This window comes from Sparus aurata, chromosome 3, assembly GCF_900880675.1.
Source record: "Sparus aurata chromosome 3, fSpaAur1.1, whole genome shotgun sequence".
NCBI classification, from domain to species: Eukaryota; Metazoa; Chordata; class Actinopteri; order Spariformes; family Sparidae; genus Sparus; species Sparus aurata.
In genome coordinates this window covers 25,662,193-25,669,958 of record NC_044189.1, presented here as the reverse complement: position 1 = coordinate 25,669,958, position 7,766 = coordinate 25,662,193, and the positions used below count along the sequence as shown (strand labels likewise).

The 7,766-nt window shown below is 42.5% G+C and overlaps 1 long non-coding RNA gene across 1 annotated transcript; it reads left to right on the top strand.

Moving 5' to 3' along the window:
• Positions 1-2,887: 2,887 nt before the first annotated feature.
• On the top strand, positions 2,888-7,548 carry LOC115578510 (uncharacterized). Its single transcript, XR_003983469.1, has 3 exons — positions 2,888-2,915; positions 3,055-3,180; positions 6,020-7,548. It is a non-coding gene; the product is annotated as an uncharacterized LOC115578510 (long non-coding RNA).
• Positions 7,549-7,766: the final 218 nt, after the last annotated feature.

Sequence of the window (7,766 nt, the reverse complement as noted above, 5' to 3'; positions counted from 1 at the left end):
TGAGTTATCTCTACATGAGAACTACCTTGTGTGGTTCCGTCTGCTTGATTTTCGTGTGCCTGTGTGGAATCTGATCAAACTATATGGTCTCCTCACATTGATGGCTTCAAATCAAGGTTAAGGTTCAGCTCTATTGTCATTTTACAACACAGGATTGCACAATAAAACGCAGTGTTATATCACGGTTCATTTGAATCTACAATATGTGCAATGTCAGTGTGATATGCAATATGCATAGCACAAAAATAAACAAGAAGATGTCATCAGGCATAGTTACCCGTCATATTTTTGTTATCATTAATTCATCCTTTTATGATTTATGATATATGACTGTTGAGGACCACTGTATGAATCATAAACACACTTGTCAGTGGCGTGCTGTAAACAATCAATGGCATTAACTTTCCTCTGAGGAAGTCACCTAACTCTCTCGTAGCTGTGTGTTTTTTTTTTTTTTTTCACTGAGTCAGGGTGTGCTGGTGCTTTCCCAATCAGTTAGTGGTGTCATGGTAATCACGAAGGTGGGGAAACTTGAAAGTATGAAGTCATATTCATCCACCCATGTGATTTACATAACAAGACTGAACCGGTATGTATTCATGGCTGTGACACTGCATAGTAAGATCTGTAATTGATGGTCCAGGCTTGAATCATGAGCCAATTATTCCCTTGGATGTTCATGCTTTGCAAAAGATACGTTATTTAGCACCACCTCAAACTTTCGGAGAAACACTTTTAGGAACTTGGTACCTCTTGAGTCAAGCCTAATTGAGCCAATCATGCCCTTTATTGTTCTCCATCGCTTGGTCTCACACCACATTCAACGGTTCAGCCTCAGGGGGATACGCCAAGTTGTCTCCGCCCTTTGACGTGACCTACTACTACTTTTTGATCGCGTGACTAGAGGTCATCACCCGAAGTTCGTCACACAGCTTTGGCCTGATCGGCGCAGGAATGCTGACCCTGTCTCTGGGACAATGCTACCTGCCCTGTGCCTTTTATAATGTGGAAATTCATTTTCACGTCAGCCCACCACACAGCTACTCCTTTTTAAGCTATGTATGATCTGAGACCCCACCCCCTCACTCTCTTTTTGTCTTGCTGCAGTCAATGAAGCTTTGTGTATGTATTCCTGGATGTTGGGCTGTGGGTGATCCTGATCTCCCAAAGGCGCCATTGTTTTGAGCTTCATCAGCCTATGGATGAGCAACTGGAGGGGGAGAGAAGACGTCGCAAAGGGTTTATGGGTAATAGATCAAAAGACACTGAGTTGATCAATGACGAGAGAGCACTGAAAGAACTATTTCTGGGTGTTTTTGTCATAAACAAACAAGGAATCTAATGTTTAGATGATTAAAGGTGCACTATGTAGTTTGTGGGATGACATTCAGAAAAAAACATGTTTTTTTGCTCAAACAAACAAAATGAAATGAGCTAACTGGCTAAGGGCAGCTACAGCCCACAGCAGTTAGCAGTTATTCTGGTGATTTACTGCCCACTATTTTTTTTTTTTCAGTATGATTTTAACAAGTCAGTTCTTACATATTGCATCTCTAAAGGACAACACAATTGCATTCTGTTTTTACTTTGTTTATATGTGGCATACCCTGCCACCTTTCAAGCTTCAAACTGTGTTCTGAGGACCCTTTTTCTTATGAGAACAGCTTGTTTATTCAGTAATGGAAAACTTAATTTCTAATAAAAATGTCTGAGTTTATGTTAGGGTTAGGGTAAAATTCTGTGTTTAAAATTCTTCCTCCAAAACAAGATAGTATGGCTTCAAGTCAATTTTTTTGAGCAGCGTTCAGTCCCTGCCCTGGATTCTAATCAGCCATTTTAATCAAAGTCAGCCTCGCTGCGGTCAATATCTCTTAAGTGCTCGCTCAGTCGTATAAGCACTGATTGCCAGACCTCGTGGAGGGACAATAGATAGCATATGGCTTAGCGTTTGAGCTGACAGATGTCCACGCTGGACAAATACAGAGCCGAAACAAAAATAATCATGACTTTAGCTTTGAGCTGACCGAAGCGGCCCTGGGGGTCATGGGGGGTCAGAGTCGGGGGGCAAACAACAATGGCGCAAAGGAAATGGGGAGGTGGGGTGTTGGTGTACGCCATTGCTGTTAAATGTCAGCTAAGTAGGTCACTGTAACATGTTGAATGGAGTGATAAAAAAGAAGCTTGACTTTACAGCGAAGGACTTTGGTTTACTGAGAGGTAATCTGAAACCAAAGAAGTTAATAAGCAGTTCCAGGGAAGTGTTCGGTACTTTCCATTTATAGCCAAATACTATCAATGACCCATTTAGACCAATGGATCACGCTTCTAAGCATAGACACAACATTTTACTTTCACTTTCTGTCCACTTCTTCTTTCTCTGTTGCTCATTGATTTATGGTCAGAGAGGGGGATTCCCTGTGGGGAATTCCCTAGAGAAGGTGTACATGTATCACAGTGTAAATGCTGTAATAGAGAGGCTTGGCTTTGTCTGAATGATGGTAAAGTTTTTTTTTTTAAGCCATATGAAAATTTCCAGTATTTTTTCATGTATTGCTATAGGGTTTGATTTTGAAATATGCCCACGTTTTCAGGAAATAAAGCGCAGTTCGTCTGAAATGTGGAATTTCACCCATGCAAAAAAATTACCAGACTCAGCCTCCCAGTCTGTCTTTGTGTAACGTACTGTATACACACAAACACACACACACACGCATGCATACATACATACACACACATGCCTGGCGCACGCAGCACTGGAAATGGTGTCAGCCCAGTATAAATCCCTTTTGACATATGAGCATGCCAGTGACCTTATTACCATGACAACAGCTTCTACAGGATAATAACATTGTGGCAATGCTGACACAATATGACACAACAGCACGGACACTTATTGTGCGATGTGTTGCTGAGAGGTGAGCCGTTCGCTTTTTATTTGCCTTTTCTGCTTTTTTCCACTGTTTCCCCCTGCCTCTTGTGGTTCATGTGTTTTTCTTCTTTATTTGCCCTGATTTTGGTGTGTGTGTGTGTGTTTGTGTGTGTTTGTCTGTGTAGGTGTGTGTGTGTGTGTGTGTTGGGTAACGTGTAATGGATTTGGAGAATTCAGGTATATGGAGAAGTCTCTGAGCCAGAGAGGAAAACATCCTTCCAGCAGCTTTCAAAAACAAGATTGATATAAAGGTAGGTCAGGCTTATCTCTGGGCTTGTGAGCTCTCACTTCCCCAATCTATATGTGTGTGTGCCCGTGCGTGCGTGTGCGTGCGTGCCTGTGCGTGCATGTGTGTTTCAAATTTGTGTACACCCACGCGGAGTCCTAAAATAAATGCTTCTTCTTTCATACATGTGAGCACATTCAGCAGAACTGAACAACACATCCACCCCCTCCCTTTCCCTCTCCTGTCTCCTCCTCTCCCCTCCGCTTTCCTCCATCCATCCTCAGAGAGACAGTGAGAATGTCAGAGTAAAGTATGGGAAATGGGAAGACCAGGAATATGAGAGAAAAAAATCGGGGTTGCGCATTCTCCTTTGACCAAAAATATGAGAGTCTTAGGCTCGGTTTGTTGTGTTTTTGTCTTGTGTTTGTCTCGTGAGCGCATGGCGGGCGGGTGGGCGGGCAGCTTCGAGGAGAGGATGGAGAAAACAGGAGTAAGAAGGAGACGCTGCACTTGTGAAAATTTGTAAAGAATGGAGAACATGAGCTAATGCAATGTGGGAGATTAGCCCAGTTCATTTTATATTAAAGGGGCAGTCCATCCATTTCACTCATGCAGTTCAGTTTGTTCATCACAAGTAGTACTGCTACTATCATACTATTAAAAGACAGCATTTAGTGTCATTATGGGAATTGTAGGATCCTGTAATTTTGGGCTTTGGACTAAAATTAAGCTGGATCAGCGCCTTTAACAAGAAGACTAAATACCTTTTGTAGTAATCTCACACCATAGACTGAATCTACACAGCGCCCTTTTAAAGAGGACCCCACCACTTTAGCCATGTAATTGTATGACTGCATTATGTGAATCATATTGGTAAAAAGTCATCTTAATATAAAAAAATCGAAATCAAGGCAGCACAGCCAGAGATACTGTCATTTTAATTCCAAGCGTTCTTGGAGTACAATGCAACTCACCCACCGACAGTTCTGTCACAGATTCAGCCATGTTATCCCACTAGCAGCTAATAGTAGCCTCGAGGTGCTGGCCTCATGCACAGATGAGGAAGAAGCTTCAGGTCCGGTAAGTTCACTGATGCTGACTCAAGTGACATCACCTGAGGCAGTTTACCAGAGTTAACACAGCTCCCCCTTTGGCCTAAAGAAGAAGCCCAAGATCTGAGAGCAGATGATGTGTAAAATTGTTGGAGTTCCCCTTTAAGAGGGTGATATCGGTAACCAACACGATAAAACCATTTCAGCCCACTACTTTCCTATCGACCACCTACTTTATTTGGTTGAATTACATAACACGTTTCCTGCGCTTCTCAAGAGAGACTCAAAATCACCCAGATCTCAGCTAGTAATGAAAACACGTTGAATGCTGCCTGTTGAAACACTGTTGACCTGCTGAAGCATCAACATGATGGTGAAATGATGAATTTGAATTTGAATTTCAAAGTCAGATCCCTCACATCTATATTTACATCATAGTTGTCAAGTGTTCGGTACTGTTTTGACATGCGCTTCAAAAATGTCAAATTTAAGATAATTTAAGATGCTGAGCTTTGTCGCCACTTCCACATTTCCATCTGTCGAATCCTTGCTGGGGTTCCATTAACACTTGCGCTGATTGCCTGCATGCGCCTCGTTAGCTGACTTCATTTACACAACTCATTTGATGTCGTCAATCCGAGGGAATTCATTCAGAACAAAGAAATAATCTGCCTGTGGAAACTGCGAACTTCATTGAGCAGGGAGCGAGAGTGAGAGGCAGGTAGTGGGGGGTGGATGGATGGATGGATGGATGGATGGATGGATGGATGGATGGATGGGCGGGCGGTGAGTCAGAGGGGAGATGGAGGCAGAGAGAGGAGAGGGAGAAGTGCTGATGAACGGGTTGATGGCACACTGACCCACTAATGTTGCAGCTGCATTGCCAGTGGCTCTGCCTGGCCTGGTAAAAAAACACACGCACACACACACACACACACACCCACCCACCCACACACACCCACCCACACACACACACACACACACACATACTCGCAGTGATACATGCACATTAATAAGCCTTTCTGACTGGACTTTTCCCTTACACCACACCAAGGGCTTCTTTTGGACAAAAGAATAGAAGCCAGTGTTACTTGTGTATCATGTGCACGTCCATTGTGCCATTCCCGCGAATTGAGCAGGGAAATGGCACACTGGCATACTTCTGCTAATATCGCTGACTGTCTGCTGCAAAAGGTCATGAAATGGAGGAAGTAGTGCAGTGCCTGCACAGGAAACACACACGTTTCACAGCTTTTGCCCCCACTGGGTTTCTTAATCTGTCAAATGTGTTTTTGTTAGAATGCTTAATGAGTTTCAGATTGCAGCACTTTGTGTCAATAGTGTGGGCAAGAGGGACTAAAGTTCAAGTGTTAAACATGTCAGGTCCTCTCAGGGCAATTCTTATGTGATGTATGTAAAGTAAACTGGCTCTCTTGATTTGGCCTTGTGGAGCAAATCACTCAAAATTAAAGGTCCAATTTGTATGAAAGTTTATTTTTGAGTCTCATTCCAAACTAGTCAAATACTGATGCTTTGGGACGGCAGGTCTGGTTGGCCGCCATCCCAAAGCCTCAGTATTCAACGAGTTCGGAAACCACGAGCATCAGTATTTGACAAGTTTGGAAACCAAAAGCGTCAGTATTTGTCGAGTTAGGAATGAAACTCTAAAATCTACTTTCTTACAAAGCGGGCCTTTAAAGTCGGCCAGTTAGATTCACTAACTTCAAAGGTCGAACTGCAGAGCTGCCAAACAAGCCGGTATTTAATTCTTTCATCTCTCTTTCTTCTTCTTCTTCTTCCTTTTCCTCCCAGACTCTCTGTTCCTGTGTTTCCTCTCCAGCTCCGTTTGGACCGGCTCAGGCTCCAGGTGTTTTCTCTTCCTTTTATGTCCAAGTACAACAGCACGAGTGTCCTTGACTTCGTCCTTTGATTTACTACTGGAGTTGAGGACTCCCTGCCTTCCCCTTTATCCTTGGCCAGCATGAGAACTTCCACAGGTCCCACTCTGTAGAGAATCAGAAGCACCTGGCTCATTGTGTTCCAGCAGTGTTTAGGGCTGGAGAGGCTCACTTTCTGATGGTGAAGGCAGCATCTCCAAAGATGTGAAGGCCACTTCAAGGAGCTTCGAAACGTTGTCTTCTTAAAGGTCCAGTGTGAAGGATTAAGGAGGGCGGAAATGGAATATAATATTCACAATTGTGTTGTTATAAGCGTATAATTACCTGAAACTAAGAATCATTGTGTTTTGATTACCTTAGAATGAGCCCTTCTTGCGGGTGGGAGGCTGCCGTGTTGCGCCACCATGTTTCTACAGTAGCCCAGAAGGGAAAAACTGAACACTGGCTTTTCTTTTCTGTCACACTGTTAGCGTCCAGTGTAGGTGAGGGAGAGATGAGGGATATTTATTTGGTTGCAGTATGCACCCACGCCTCTAGGTTACACCAAGATCCACCCAATGGACCTTTAAAATCTTGATGCCACATTTTTGGAAAAGTCATTATTTGTGTTCCTCTGGAGTTTGATGAGAAGAGCGGTACCACTTTCACCTCTGTACAGTAAGAATGTATCACAGACAGGAAATGGGTAGTTAGTGTGAAACTGCTAGCCTGGCTCTGTCTGAAGGTTATAAATATCCAACAATCAGCACTTCTGAAGCTCACTCATTAGCATTTATAACTTGTTTGTTTAATCCGTTCAAAAACCAAAGTGTTGACTCAGCTACTGTGCTCAGCCAGGAAATAGTCCAACATAAAACCCATCAGAAAACCACAGTCTCACTATTGCATTTAGATTTTTTTTTATACAGATTTAACAAACAATATCTTTGTACATTTTAACTGTCAAACATTTGCAAAGTACCCTTAACCGCTGCTGGTCCATTGGAGGAAAACAAATCAAAACCATTTATTCATACATGTTTTTAACACCAAAAGTAATAATTTTTGGATGGCACTAACACTTTGGGCCGGATTTTCACTCTTTATATCTAAATATCTTGAACTCCAAACTTCAAAAAAGCCTCCGAGCACCGTTTGAGCCACTTTTTCATTTGAAAAAAGAAAAAAAGTAAATTTCCAAGGGGCCGTACTTTAAGGTTCCCTTTGTTTGACCTGTGATGCACCTTTTCTTCACTTTATTTGTTTCACAATTAAAAAAGAATGATTAAATATGCAAAAGCACAGGAAGAGAAATTTGCCTTTACAGTCTTAGAAGCAGGTTGTCTGTATGATTCTCTACTTCAACAGCCTGGGTTTAAAATTCCTAGTGAAATGAGCATATTGTTGTACTTAGCATCAGACAAAGCTAATGAATGGGCTACTGACGAATTATCAAAAGGCTGGAATGACTGAGCTGAATGATTCAGGCCATTTCATAAGCATTTCACACCCATCTCCATAATATCTGCGTTTACTCTTATTATTGCTATAAGGCAACCAAACAAGCCTTCTCTTACAGCAGAGAAAGCCTCTGTATTACTAATCAAGTCAATCTGAGCGGCTGCATGTTAAGGAGATAAAGATCTTATTAAAAGCTCAACACCTTCCACGGACGTCAGCGC